Source organism: Belonocnema kinseyi, chromosome 8, assembly GCF_010883055.1.
Source record: "Belonocnema kinseyi isolate 2016_QV_RU_SX_M_011 chromosome 8, B_treatae_v1, whole genome shotgun sequence".
Taxonomy (NCBI): domain Eukaryota; kingdom Metazoa; phylum Arthropoda; class Insecta; order Hymenoptera; family Cynipidae; genus Belonocnema; species Belonocnema kinseyi.
In genome coordinates, this window is record NC_046664.1 from 51,784,994 (window position 1) to 51,801,473 (window position 16,480).

The 16,480-nt window shown below is 29.5% G+C and overlaps 1 protein-coding gene across 4 annotated transcripts in view; it reads right to left on the minus strand.

The window, feature by feature from the left end:
- The window catches only part of LOC117177665 (guanine nucleotide-binding protein G(s) subunit alpha), a 165,416-nt gene that overhangs the window by 132,508 nt on the left and 16,428 nt on the right, over positions 1-16,480 (minus strand). The gene's annotated exons all lie outside the window — the stretch shown is intronic.

Genomic DNA, 16,480 nt, shown 5'->3' on the forward strand with positions numbered 1-16,480 from the left:
AAAATCGATCTTTGAACCATGGATTCTCAAAGTTTAGACATTTATTCCACCCGTTAGTGAGATTCCAGGTTAATTACAGACTCGAAAAGCTTTGAAAAATGGTTCACAAAAAAAAATAGGCACGAAAAATCACATTTTTTGTTGTTTAAACTGCATTTTGGGATAATAAGTGAATTTTTTGAGGAATTTCATTGGCACCGTTGGAAAGAGGAGATCTTAAGCAATAAAAATATATGTGTCTCAATTTTTTCTAGTGTCGAATAGTCTTAGTTATTGGCCGTTGAAAAGCAGTGTACCGGTAGTGGCGTTTTGGCCGTTTAAGGGTTAATATCTATTTTAAACAGAAGATCCTCCATACAAAAGTACCGGAAAAGTCCCACGCCATTTTTTTAGCATGAATTTAACGGGAATACCGCAAAAGTTCGACTTATTTTTTTTAATTTTACAAGTCCAAAATAATGTATGGCAGAAAAGTTCTAGATGAGTCCCACCTTACTGTTTTACAAATTTTTAGAAGTGTAAGCAGATGAGTAAGGCGGTTTTATTTAAGAGAGTAATTTAAGTTTGTAGAAGAGTGGTTCGTATCCGTGCTAAGTTTCTAGAACTTTCTTGATTACGTCATCATGAATCCCTACTTTACCGAGACCGATACAAGAGGGGTACTGGAACAGGGGGACTAGGCCACTTTTACAAGAGGGATACTGGGCCAAATCTATGTATTTAGATGAGGCATATTTGATTACTAATACTAGAAGGCTACTGAGCCAATTTTACAAGAGGAAAATACGTATATACTTTACCGGCATCAAGAAGATTCCACAGCTGAAGTAATACAATAATATTAAGCAATTTTGAGAGTTGACTTCATGTAAACAGCTTCAACGTTATTTCTGATCTCAATTAAGCATTTTGCGTAAATACTTTCAAGATTATATTTTGCTATGTCCTAGCATTTTCTATTGCGTTATGTAGTTATGCAAAAAACAAGAATGATTTATTACTTCTTTCTAGATAAATATTTAATTACAAATGCATTTCTTTATTTATTTGATGCGCAATAGATGCAAGCATACATGTAAAACTTGATACGCAGGGCTATGTATGACATCCTGGTTTGTCTATATAAATTTGATTTATTGCTTCCTTGCCGATAATATATTTAATGTGAAATTCCTCTCTTTATGCATTTAATGTGCAAAAGATACAGGTGTACAAGGGCAATTTGATCAATTTGATTGACTTATAGCTAACACCTTCAATAAAAAATTCCTGTCTTTATTTATTTAAAGTACGCAAATAACTCGTAAAAAAGAGAAGATTGAGAACATTCTACATCTGTAGTGGTTCATGTCAATGCTAAATTTTTAGAATATTCTTGATAACGCCATACAATTACACTGCGCAATTTCTGAAAATAAGTTGTCGTAAGCAACTTCAAGGTTATTTTAATGACGCATTACGTTTCACGTTGTAAACAAATTTTATCCGCAACGTGTTGATTATAATATAGAACGTTCTAGAATATTTTTCCATCATATAATGCAATACTGGACAATTTTAACCTGGGTCCCCTACCCTTCACATTCATGACACATCCACTACCCATGGGTCGTGTACAACCCAGTGTCCTGAAATTGGCATTGCCGTTCAAAAAACCTCCATTTAGGGCTTGAAATTAATAATACAAAATCTTTTAAATATAAAATCATAAAGTGCAGGAGTATGTAGGAGCAGAAATCTATGTTCTGGGTTGTCTACTTGGGACGGAGTTGAGAAATAACATCCAGACGTGTTTAAAAGTTTTCATTTTAGGAACATTGGTGCACTGACCGTCTAAGACAGTATGCATTTAATTAGAATTTGCTGTTGTTCCCTAGAAATCAGTTCTTTTTAATGCTCTCTATTCAGAGAGAGATTTTGGAATAATTTTTTATGGTTTTAAAAAATGTGACGGGAAAGTATGGGGGCCTGTGAATAATTATTCAGCGAAGAATTTTATGTTTCAGACATATGGGGTTGACACTTCTAACACACCCTCACGAGTCGAAAATTCGAAAATTTGCCCCCCCCCCCCACTTAAAATTATTACTCTTAGTCTAGTGAAATTTGAAAATTTGAGTCGAAAATTCGAAAATTTGCCCCCCCCCCCCTTAAAATTATTACTATTAGTCTAGTGGAATATTTAATAACATTGGTTTATTAATTTGTAATTGCTTAAACAAATGTAATTTGTTTGAATAATATTTTTTGTTGAAAATTCGTTTTTTCCCAAAAAATTATCACTATTGGTCTGGTGGAATATTTATTAACATTATTTCATTCATTTTCAATTATTTAAACCAATAAAATTTGTTTAAATAATTTCGTTTCGAATTTTCTTTAAATAAAAATTATTACTGTGGGTCTAGTGGTATATTTCTCAGTCATAATTAATTATTGATTAATAATTAATTGAATAATAATTAATTTATCAGTTATATTTTAGTAATAATTTTTATTTAACAAATTTTTTTTTAATAAAGTTAATCAAAGTTGATAAATATTCCGCTGAAGAAATATTAATAATTTTCATTGAAAAAAAATTAAAACAAATACCATTTGTTTAAACAATTTAAAATTAACGAACTAATGTTAATAAATATTCCACTAGACCAATGGTAATAATTTTTAAGGAAAACAAGAATTTTCGAAAAAAATCGTTTAAACAAATTCCATTTGTTTGAATAATAAATAATTAATAAAAGAATGTTCATAAATATTCCACTAGACTAATAGTGATAATGTTTAGAGGGGAAAACAAATTTTAAAAAAATTATTTAAACAAATTCCATCTGTTTAAATAATTCAAAACTAATTAACCAATGATAATAAATATTCCACTAGACGAATATTAATAATTTTAAGTAGAAAAAGACGAGAATACATTGTTCAGAAGGTCGATTTCATGAAGAATTGGCATTTTTTGTTTTAAAGGTAGTTTTCAGGTACTCGTGGGGGTGTGTTAGGGGTATCAAACCCATATGCCTAATAGATGTAATTCTTTTTGGGTTAATTCTCTACAAGCAACCATAATTTTCCGTCACATTTTTTCAAACCCTAACAAATTATTCTAAAAACTCAAAAAAGTGATTTTTCCCCATGCATTTTACATGGGAAACTTCAAGTTTAAACCGGCACCTGTTAAAATAAAAAAATAGAAAATTAAGGAATTTCTTTTTTCGGGTTTGGAATAAAATGGGGGGAATCGTTGATTAACATTCCCTTGACCCCCCCCCCCCCAGAACTTCTTATATAATTAAATATATTTCATATTTTTTATTTTGATTACACACTGTAAAAAATAATATTAAATTTAATACAGCCATGTGTATTAAAATTAATATATCAATCATATGAAATCGCCATTATGAGCGCCTATATTAAATTTCATATACATTCATGTTATCACAAGAAAAATCAGATAATTCCATTTTTCACGAATTGAAAATGAGTTTAGCCGTGATTTTCGATTGAAAATAATAAATCATGATACCTTCTTCCTTTTAACCAGAAGTAAAATTGGATTTTAAGTCTACAAGTCTAATTAAGCAAATAAATAACAGACCTAACCTACAATTAACTGTCTTCGCCTTAAATTTGGACTATTTAGAGCGAAATTAGGAAAAAGTTTTACCCGTGCATTGCACTTTCATAATAAAAAACAATTCAGTCAACGAATTCTAGATTATTAATTTAATTTAGAATATTTGACAAGATTCAAATAAATAAAATCACGTTGAGTTTTCACGCACATTGCTATACTGACCTGTATATTAAATTTAATACACATGTTTCTTAAATTCACTATCCAATGTATGTTACATTTCAGTAGCGGAAGTGCATATTTGCTTCACACGCATGTATATTAAACCTCGTACAGATTTTTCTAACAGTGCAATATTTTGATTACAATTAAGAATAAGTTATCATATAAATTATATAAGTTACAAAATAAATTATAATTTTATTTTGTATTCTTAATACTAATTAAGAACTGACATGCAGTTGCAAAACTTAAATACGTTAAAGTAAATTAAAACGAAAACTGAATGATTGAAAATATTAATTCTTTAAGTTTTCCATACATTTGACTTATACTCTAAGTTTTGATATAAATTTGTTTCGTTTTGATAATTACGTAAGGGAGTCGTTGTCGCACTCCCTCCCCCACATAAGAATACATAAAGAATTTCGACATCCCCTCCCCTGAAACCCTTACGTAATTTAAGGACGTTCCCCAGATGCTCGTCCTTTGTATCACCTTTTAGCTCTTTGTTAAAAAAAAGAACAGCTTGTCTATTACACGCTAAAGATTTAAAAAAAAGATAAATACCAATATTCATTACAGAAATTATTTTAGAAACATTTGTGGCTTCAAGAATCGCAATATCAAAAATTTCGTGAATCAATATTATGAAATATTTCGAAATTTTCACTCATCCACTACAGCTATAGAAATAAAGAATATTTAATTGCTTTCTGTCTAAAAATAATTAAAGTAATTTAAACCATCATTTTAATATTAATAGATAAAAAGAGTAAATATATAAAACTTATTTTTCGAATTTGTGTAAACATCTTTAAGGTTGAGCTAAAGAGGATTAATAGGTAAAGACAGTAAATGATTCGTGAATATAAAGCGTATTTAAAATTTTGCCTGAATAGCTTCAAGGTTACATTTTAATTTGTCCTTAAATTTGCATCGCAAAAACGTTTTCTGCTGTGAGTATCATGATTTTCTACACGATTCTAAAATAAGGTTTAAAAACATTCGACATGTATTTGATAATAATAATAATAATAATAATAATAATAATCTAAGGATAAATATTAATGCATAATTATTTAATATGCTGTGTTTGCTTTATTGAAAGAGCTTGCTCAATTGACACTACTGAAAGCCAGTTGAATTAAAGTATTTGTTGAACAAATATGTTGGTTTCATCGATAATGACTTTCAATGAAAATTTAATGATCAGAAGCAATTTATTTGTACATTTGATTGCAATTGTACCACACGTATAAATAAAAATGATGAATATACCATAGAAGAGTATGAATCTAGCCAAGAAGAAGAAGCATCAAATAAGTGCTGGAACAAGTGCTGATATGCCGATTTAGAGGAGTTGGGCGAATATTATAAGAATGTGAATGTTGATTACATTACAACAGAAAGGATGTTAAAATGCAAGAAATTTAAATGAGATTAAAATCAAATTTAATATCCTGTTCAACGTCCAATAATCAAGTTAATGTGCAGAATTCTTGAAAATAAAACCAAGAATCTAACGACCAAATTTTTGATGGGTTTGTATTTTGACCCTAACTTGATTCTCGAGTGCCAGGGAGAGAGCATCGTGGTTTTATTGCTGTTCCTGCCTGTTCGATATTTTTTTGCATGGTTGCCGAAGGTTTAGTAATTATATTTTACAAATGTTTTTCTATTGTGACCTGATAATAATAAAAATAAAAAAAGACTAGAGAAAAAAAGAATAGAAAAAGGAGTTGGTTGGTTGCCTTCTCATTTTTCTTTCCACTTTTTTATTTTTGTCAAAAAAAATAATGCTTTTCTTTTCTTTTTAGGAAAATTTTTATCTTATTCTTTCAAATTTCAGTAGGAACAGGAGGTGGTCAGGTGGTGGTGGTAGGAACAGGTAGGTGGTCATCCAAATTTTATTGTTGGGTTATTGGTTTTATTTTCAGGAATTCAGCACATTAAAAACGAATTTTTTCTTTTCAAGCCTATGTTTCAAGCCTATGTTTTGAATAAAAAAGAAGCAGTTTCAATAAAGTGTATAATAAACCTTCTTATGATGCTGAAACCAAAGGATAAATAATAATACGAGTGACGAAGAAGTTGTCAGTGAAAATATCATCAATCCTTTGACATGTAACAAAAATTATCTATACAGAAAAATACAGGGGATTAGGAAAGAAACTTATGTAGACAATTCATGAAATATAAAAAATTTCATTTTAAAGTGAGAATTAATTACTTCCGTTTTTTTATAAGAAGATTAGAAAGAAAATACATTCATAATGGTCATAAAGTTTTTTCAGCTGTGTATTGAAGTATGTGAAATATACATATAATAATATAGATATGTGAGAAAAATTTATATATACATGTGTTTAATCCTAAGTACGTAAAAGTGAGCAATGAAATAAAACTCACGTTATGGTTTTTTTTTAATAATACACGAAAAAATTGAGCTGTGAGAGGTATATTATTCCTTATTATAACTAAATATTTAGCTGCATATGGAAGCATCAAAATAAAGTGGCAACAGTCTAATCGACAGCAATGACAGTTCACATTTACTTTAGACATTTAAAAGAGTTTTACCACTTAAAATGCAAATGTTAATAATAATTTACAAGTGTTTCGATTGTAGGCCGTAACTAAATTGAAGTATCAAGAAACGCGGGGAAAATAACAAACTTGGCCTCCAAATGCATTATACGGATTTCAGGGAAATTCATTTTCTTGATAATAGACGAAAAGTTGGCTAGTGTAAGCCAATATATTTTTCTCACAACTAAATGTTTTTCTAATCTAAAGATAACAAAATTATACACAATGTATATAATTCGTCACTCCCATTTTTATTTATCCTTTGGTTTCTACATCATAAGAAGGTGTGCATTGCAGAATATCTTGAAACTGTTTCTTCTTTATCTAAACCATACGCGTTTAGGCTTTAACCGAACACAGCATATTAAATAAATTATTATTTATTATTATTTATCCTCAGATTATTATTATTATCAAAATACATGTCCAATGTCCCTTTATCTATTAATGTATCCCCACTTTCTCTTAATCTTCTAGAAGATTTCACGTTATAATCAACATGCCTAGACACGATCGGACTATAATGCTTTGTAACGTAAAAAAAATGTAATGCGTGATTAAAATCATAAATAACCTTGAAGATGTTTGCACAAAATTCGAAAAATGTGCTTTATATTTACTCTCTTTACCTATTATTATTAAAAAATATGTTTGTCATTAAATTAATTATCATTATTTTTAGGCAGACAGCAATAAAGTATCATGTACCTGAAGTTCCGAACGTTCAAATGAACGAAATATTTTTCCCCATTTCGATTTTCCTCATAAATATTGTTCTAACTGTAATTTAAAATATGCAATATAAATATTTATCAATAATACCTTATTTTCAATATAAACGAACAAACATTTGAGCACTTTTTCTGATTTACAAATTCATCAGTAACAAATTTCGTTCATTTGAACGTTTGTAACTTCAAGCACATTAAAGTATCCTTAATTTCTACAGCTTCAGTAGATGAGTGAAAATTTCCAACTATTTCATCATATTTATTCACGAAATTTGTATTATTGTGACTCTTACAGCCACAACTGGTTCAAAACTCCTAAGACTTAGCATATTTAAAAAATCTTTGACTAATTTCGGTAACAAATATTTGTATTCAGCTTATTTTTTAAAATTTAATTAAAAATCTTTAACGTGTAATAGGAAAACTGTTCTATTTAAATAATGAAATGGAAGGTGGTAATAAGAACAAGCATATATCGGTGAATGAAATACATTTGCGACCTTAAACAACATGCAGGCTGGCTGTCTTATCTCGCGAGTCTCGATCTTTTTTCTAGTATCTCATTAGATGTGACACATCGAGAGGTAGACGAATCCATGAGCATATTGCATTGGTTTTAAAGTAATGTTGCAAAGAATGATTAACAAACTTTTTGGTCTGACTAAGAATTCAAGCTTTTGAGAACATTAAAAAGAACTGATTTCTAGGAAACAACAGCAGAGTCTAATTAAATGCATGCTGTCTTCGATGGGCAGTGCACCAATTTTTCTAAAATGAAAACGTCTGGATGTTATCTCTTAATTCCAGTCCTAGTTTAATACTTGATACTAGAATAAAACATTAAGAAATCCTAGTATACGACCTATCATATGGAATGCTTCATTATTCCTTTATAGATATCTTTCTTGCCTCTACCATTCGAATGGCTTTAAATATTTTTTTAATTTTATTTATATCTTCGTTTTTATTTTTAAGTTCTGAAAGATTATAAATTATGAAACACGTAATACTCGCTTCTCAAAATTGCCCAGTATTGCATTATATGATGGAACAATATTCTAGAACGTTCTAAGTTATAATCAACACATTCGGGATATCATTTTTTTGAAACGAAAAATGTGATGCGTAATTAAAACAACGTTTAAGTTGTTCACGAAAAATTCTTTTCAGAAATTGTGAAGTATCATTTGATGACATCAAGAAGAAAATGATAGAAACTTAGCATTAATATAAACAGATGTAGAATGTTCTCAATTTGGTGAGGTAGATTTCATGGTCTCTACTTGTAATATATCTACCTCTTATCTTTAAGTTATAGAATGTTCTACACTGCAGAAGAATCTTTTCCGCGAGGTATTTGATCCGACAATATTCTAGAACGTTCTACATTATAATCAACACGATCAGGATCAATTTTTTTTACAACGTAAGGTGTAATGCGTCATTAAAACCACCTTAAAGTTGTTTACAAAACATTATTTTCAGAAATTGCGCAGTATAATTTGATGGCGTCATCAAGAATATTCTAAAAACTTAGAATTGAGATGAACGACTACAACTATAGAATGTTCTTATTGTTGGCAAGGTAGGTTTTATAGTCTCTGATAGTAATAAATCTGCCTCTTTACCTTTAAGTTATAGAAGGTTCTAGACTGCAGAAGAGTGTTCTTCACGATTTATTTGCGCAGTAAATAAATAAAGACAGAAATTTTTCCATAAAGGTGCTATCTACAAGGAAGCTGTTTTAGTTTTAGTTTAGTTAAGCGTTGTTGTTACTCTTTTACTTAAGGATGTACTAGTACGTACAATTAATCTCGATGGAGGCTTCTAAACACAATTCAGAAAAAAATAAATCACGTTAAATTTGTTTATTTAACAGGAGTTATTTAAAGGTTTAGTTATTTCTTTCTTTTTAGGGAAAAGTTACAATTTTTATTTAATACTAATTATCAAGGTCACCTTTTATTCTTCGAAAGAATCTCTAAATTTTCATTTGGGTTCATTTTATTTGAAAAAATTAATTCAGAAATCATGCAGTTATTATTGTTATAAACAATCATAGCTTAAATTTTAAGTAACTCCTTTCAAATAGAATTGTTGACAATCCTTCAAAGAATAAAAGAAGGCCTTGATCATCAGGGTTAAATAAAAGTTGTAACTTTTCCCTGAAGAGAAAGGAAAAACTAGACCTTTAAATAATTACTGTTAAATAAACAATTTTGACCTGAATTATTTTCTCTGAAGTGTGCTTAGAAGCCTCCATAAAGATTTACAAAAATTATTATTAGTCTTTTGTGGTCGATTTTCTAAACCATTTTCAAGATAGGCAACTTTTGAGATTGATTGTAGGTAGTGTACATCCTTAAGTAGCAAGAAGAATTCCTGGATGAAATCAATTTTTTAATTTTCGGGTTGTATGTCTGCTAAATTAACTACGGGATAAATATACGCTTAATCGTATAGGAAGTACTAACCTAACGGGTTTGTACATGACAGTCCAATCTTGAAATTAAAGTAATATGTGAGGTTGCTTGTTATTTAAAAGCATCCGCACTTTTCAACTTTTTTAATACTTGATCAGATTTATGGATTTTAAGTTTTTGCTATGATTCTTTGATTCAATGTGCTAAAATATTATTTTATTATGATTGCTAAATTGACATGTTGCAGTGCTACCAACCCTCAAAGGTGGTTATTTCACTGAATCAATAAGTAACCTTTTACTGATTGTCAGTGACCCATTTCTAGCTATTTGAATTAGTGAAATTTCACTGATTCAGATTTATAGAGTACAAAACAGGATGTCATGCACAGCCTTCCATATCAAATTTTCCATGCATACTTGCATTTTTTGCACAATAAATAAATAAAGAAAGGAATGTTTAATTAAATGATTATCTAGGAGGAAGTAATAAATCATCCTTGTTTTTTCATAACTACATAACGCAGTAGAAAATGTTAGGACATTGCAAAATTTAACCTTGAAAGTATTTACGCAAAATGCTTAATTGAGATAAGAAATAATCTTAAAGATGTTTACATAATTTCTGCTCTCAAAATTGTGCAGCATTATTTTGCAACGTCAGCTATGGAATTTTCTTGTTTTCGGTAAAGTAGAGACGCATCTTTCTCTTGGAAAAGTGGCTTAGTAGCCCTCTTGTATTAATATGCCAGTCCCCCTGGTCCAACCCTCTTGTATCATTGACGTTAAGGTAGAAATTCATGATGGCGTCATCAAGAATGTTCTAGAAACTTAGCACGGACACGAATCACTACACCTATAGAATTTTCTCGATTTCAATAAGGTAGGCATCTTGCGTTGAAAAATGCCTTAGTCATATACTACTGTAGGTTCCAAAAAAAGTAATGTTGAATTAAGATTGAAGTACCAAAAGAATTTCATATTTATTTTTTTAGCAAGACTTTTTTAGGACAAAAGTGCCGGAAAATTCCACATACCTTTTTTTAGTAGAAATTTTTTATGGCAAAAGCACCGGAAAAGTTCCATATAACTTTTTTTAAAAGAACTTTTTTAGGACAAAAGTACCGGAAAAGTTTCACTACATTTTTTTTAACTTTACAAGTCCTAAATCACTTTTGGGACACTAGGAAGTTCCATTTTATCTTTTGCGGCTTTTTTACTAATGCTAATGAGACTTTTCTGGAAAAAAAGAATCGAAAAAGTTTGACTTATTTCTATTTTAGCATGACTTTTTTTTAGGAGAAATGAACCGAAAAAGTCTCATGTAATTTTAGTTTTTATCTTAAAACACCTAAATAATGTTTGGAACAAAAGTACTAGATAATTTATATTTTACTATTTTTTAAATTTTGACAATAGCTCGTAATCTTTGTGTTCCAAAAATGTATTAATGAAATAAGAAAACGGAATTTATGGTACATTTGTCCTAAAAAAGGCCTGTTAAAAAAAACTTTAGTAGGATAATGAATAAATATGTTTTTTCACGTTACGGAGAGCAGAAGGTGCATTTTTTCAAATTTTGAATTATCAGATCTGTTGAATATATATTTTAATTTTTTTTAATCTTGTGACATTTTCAAAAAATTATGGAGAAAATTACAAACGTTACCGAAACCTTACATCTCTCATATACATTTCACAAAAAGACAGACGATTTCTCCACTAAATTCATTAATGCTACTTGTTTACGATTAATAAAAGAACATTATTTTACAACTTTTATAATATCTACCAAATTTCCTCAAATTATAGTATTTAATTTTTAGAGAACTGATATTGCGAATTTCATAAAAGTTACGCCCTTATACTTGTTATGTCCACACCGCCAACAAATATATTTATTTAATATGCTTTTATTAACTCATTTATTCATAATCACGATAAAATTAAAATTAATGAATTTACAGGAGAAATCGACAGCCCATTTTTTTTAATTTTTTCGAGGGATGAAGGGTTATGATGACGTCAGTGCTATTTTAACAAAAAATATTTCTTACTTTTTCGAGAATATCAGGTTAAATTGAACATTCAGTTTCTACAAACTTGATCTTATGTGTTTAAAAAAAAATGCTTTTACTGCTCTTCACACCATTAAAAATATATTGAATAATTATTTTGAGTGATTTATAACCGTTCAATTTCATATATCTTCATTCAAAAAAGACGTTTAATTTCAAAATATTGAATTTGTTTAAAATCTAACTTTTTCCAAACCAAATTATTCTGATGTGAAAACACTTTATCTCTTTCTCCTATGTTTAGAGAAAATTCAAAAACTAATTTTAAATTTTGTATTATCCTGAAAACGATGAGAGATACGCGAAAACTGACCAAATATTCACGGTTTAATAAAAAGCGATGAAATGCGCGAAAACTGAAAAATTTCGGTGTTATGTAAAGGGCGATGGTCCTCGCGGCCCCTATGAAAAAACTGAAAAAGTATTTTCAAAGTTATTACAAAAAATATTTATTCATTGAAAAATAATTTTGAATTATTTTTAAAGTTGACACATGTATTGAGATCAGGATCGGACTTTTTTGATTGGTATGGACTCACTGAAAAAAATAGTTTGTTGGGACAACTAAAAAAAGTAGTAGGCCCAGCTATTTTAGTTTGTAATATATGCCGCTGCTATCAAAGTGGTTGAGGCTACTACTTTTATTCGGAAGATTGGTAGTAGTTTCGCCTTACTACTTTAAATAGTAAGTGTTACTATTTTAGTTATTAGGTCTTACTATTAAATTAGTTATTTTACAAATAAATTAGTTGATCTTACTACTTAAAGTAGTAATCCTTGCTATTATATAATCTTATATAATATTACTATCCAATCTTATATTTTCTTACTATTCATATAATTATATTCATCCCGCTGGCAAGCTGAATCATCACGATGATGTATTTATACAAATTAGGGTACCTTTTCACGGAGGCCTGTTTTGAAGTATTCGTTGAATTTATTTGACACATCGAGTTCGCATTTATAGCTTATCAATCAATCAAATTTTCCATAAAACAACAAAGTAACAAGAAATAAATCCTATGAAAAATATTAATTCCACGATTATTTCAAAACAGGCCTCCGTGAAAAGGTGCCCTAAGCGGAGGCCGTAGACGACGCTCTAAGGATCTATGCGATGCACTTCAATATTTTTCACGTGTTTACACATTATACGTAAAGATTCAGATTAAAATGGCGATTATCGAAAACATGACGAAACATTTCGATGCGAATGTTGGCAGTGCTCAGAATTCTGTTCTGCCAATATCGCCAAGGGCCGAAACTTATAACATTTACTACTTTTATTTGTTGGAAAATAAATTGCTGGTAAATGTAACTAATTCATTTGTTGTGACTACAATTACTATCCTCACTAATATAACCTTCATAGGAGGACTAACGGCGACTTGTTACCGTATAAAGCTGGTTAGTTACTGTTACCATCGAAGTAGTTGTAGCTTATACCAACTCTACTAATAAGGAGCTTCTTGTCGCAACTAACCATTTTTTTCAGTGCTAAAATAAAATTTCAAATGAAGAAAACACGCGCGCTGGAGCGCAAATTCATTCTCGTAGTTTAAATAATACAATTCAAATAATTTTTAATTGGTAAAATGATTGAGAACAGAACAAAAATACAAGGAACGCACATGAAATATTATAACCCTATAAAATTCCATTTTCCTTCAATGTCACATTATCAAAATTCGAGTCTAGACTATTGACCCGTTCTATCGGAAAGTTTCTTGAGACTATTAATCTATTATTGGCACTGCACCAAAAATCTTAGAAGCACCAATATAGAATATTTTAAATTTAAACTATTCGAAGCAATATTGATGGGCCCCTCGTGTGAACCAAAAAGAAATATTTCCTTCAGAGAAAAAAAATTTTCTAAGTTCCACAAAAACCCTGTATACTAAAATAATTATTGAGTTTTCCCATTTTTATCCGATTGTAAATATCCAGGGCTGCCAGAGATTAATGCACTTAAACACGTAAAAAAGTGACTAATATTAGCTAAAAATTTATTAAAAGAAACTACTGGTCACAAAAAAGAAGCCTAAGAACTGCGAGAACAACAAATTGTGAAAATTGTGAAAACAATTGTAAAGAAGGTCGCAATTACTAGAGTGCATTTGACAAGTAATGTTCAGACAAATTTTAATTCATTTTATTACAAGCTAAATAAGAGTTTGGCACTTAACTGCAGTATTTATATTTTTATGCTGTACAGTTGGAAAATTGTAAAGCTATGTAAACCTGACAGCACGCCTTGTCATCAAATCATCATGTCTCCTATTTCATAATTAAGGGCTCATTTAGGACTCATTTAGGGCTCATTTAATGCCCCATTGTCGAATTTTCGACTCTTCCATTTTTTTAAAATATGCATGGTGATGCCAGCTTTACTTCAAGCCAGCAGCGCCACTCAAGGAATCGGTCAAAAAATGATAATATCAAATTCCACCTTTCGCAAAAATTTTCGACTCATTTCCGGCTCCAGGAATCCCTTTAAACGAATCTCCGACCTTCATAATTGAAAAAGGGCAACGAAGGCTTACTTTCTATCCAACTATGGATTTTACTACTTAGTCCTTTTTATAAAATATGCAACGGTGCTGCCAGCTTCACTTCAAGCCAACAGCACCACGCGAGAAATCGATCAACAAATGATTAGGTCAAATTCCACTTTTTACAGGAATTTCCGACTCATTTGCGGCTTAAGATAACACTTCGAACCACTGCCCTACCTTCAAAATAAAAAAGGGTCGCTAAGAGCAATAGGCCAGGACATCAATTTTCGGTTGTCTTTTGTTCTCGCATCAAATATAAGGCTTATATATAGGGCTCAATTTCTGTTCCAATATAAATTTACACCTGCGCACTTTTTCAAAAATATACAGAGGTGTGTTAACTTCGAATATCAGCCACACCATTTAGGGCTCACTTTCTATCCAACTACGGATTTTATCGCTTAGCCTTTTTCATGAAATATGCCACGGTGCTATGTTGCCAGCTTTACTTCAAGCGAGCATCACCACTCGAGGAATCGGTCAAAAAATGATTATATCAAATTCCTAATTTGACATAATCACTATAATTATTATTCCTCTTTTGCAATTCACAAATTATTTATATTATTTATTCACATAAATACTATACATTTTTATATTTCTTCCTTATTATTTATACAGTACATTCCTCTGATGGAAATTCTAACAATGATAATTTTTTTAGCTGTCTCTTATCATTTACGAGATGCTTGATACTTATTCTAATTTTGAACTTTTTAAAATCAATTTTAAATGCTTTTAATAGCGAAAAATTCATAGGATCTGAAGATCGTTTATGGCTCTATGAGCCCTAAATAGGTCCTTAATTATGAAATAGAAGACATCATGATTTGATGACCTGGTCCTTTCAGGTTTACATATGCCAATTGTAAATTAAAATAATTTTAATTTTGCATACTTCGAAACCTAAAATGTTCTTAAAACTGGCTAATTGTCGTGATTTTTCACAAAAATGGAGCAATAATAAGAAAGTAAATTATTTTGAATAAAATTAATGCAGATAACTTATTGAATTCCATATGAAAAGTTTTAAGTTTCTAATCTTTGAAGTAAAAACAAAGACAAAAATTTTCAACAAAAAACAGTTCAATTTTCAAACAAAGAGATGAATTTTCAATGAAAATGATGAATCTTCAAAGATAAAAAAAATTACTTTTTAACAAGGTAGTTTAACTTTCAATCAAATAGTTGAGTTTTCACCTCAATAAGACGAATATTCAACAAAATAATTGCATCCTCAACCAAAAGTAGATGATTTTTCTATATTATAGGTAAAGTTTAAAAAATAATTTCTATTTAACCAATATAAATGTTCTGTCAGAAAAGACGAGTTTCAACAAAATGAATGAAATTTTAACCAAAAAAAAGTTAATTTTCGAGTAAGAACGCTAAATTTTAAACTAATGTTTTCGAATGTTTTCAAACACCATGACATTTTAAACCCGAAAGCATGAATTTTCAACAAAGAAGTTAATTCTAAACCAAGAAATATGAATTATGAACCAAAAGAAAATATCAATTTTTAACCAAACCTTTGCATTTAAAACTTAAAAGTTGCATTTCCAAGCAAAAGAGGCGAATTTTCAACAAAAAAGTCGACTTTTTAAACCAAATAGTTGAATTTTCAATTAAATGGTAGAAATTAAAAATTACCAAAAAAAATTCAACCAAAACTAGTTTGCTTTTCTTATTGGCTTATAATAATTTAGTTTCAATTTAAGCAAAATACACGGAAAAAATAACGATTAAATTTTAGAAAAATAATCCTATAGTAGAGGATACGATGGGTAGTTTAATCAAAGTTAAAATCGTCTTCGTCTTACATGGCGTTGAACTATGCAACGAAATGTGTTACAAAGTTGTATAAAACTTAAACGCCGAGGTGACGTAATTTCTATTAAAAGGTGGTTTAAGAAAAACGTAAAATAACCGATTTTTCGCCGCAAAAAATTAATCTTGCGTATTATTATATTATTACTATTAAGCTCTAATATTTGTTCACACGATTAAGTACACAGTTATTTACTATTACACAATCACTACACTATTTATAATCGCACATTGAACATTTTTACTAGCCGCCGAAAGTACAAAAAAAATCTGAAATACCACCTACAGCTGTACAGGGCCGCATGCAAATTTTTGTGACCCATTCTATAAAAAATATTGCTACGCTTATGATATGTACTAAGATTTTAGATTTTAGAAATATTAAAAATTATTATTGAATATTTTATGTGATTAAACAAGATTTCAAATAAATTCAAAAATATTGCAAGATATTTTAAAAGATT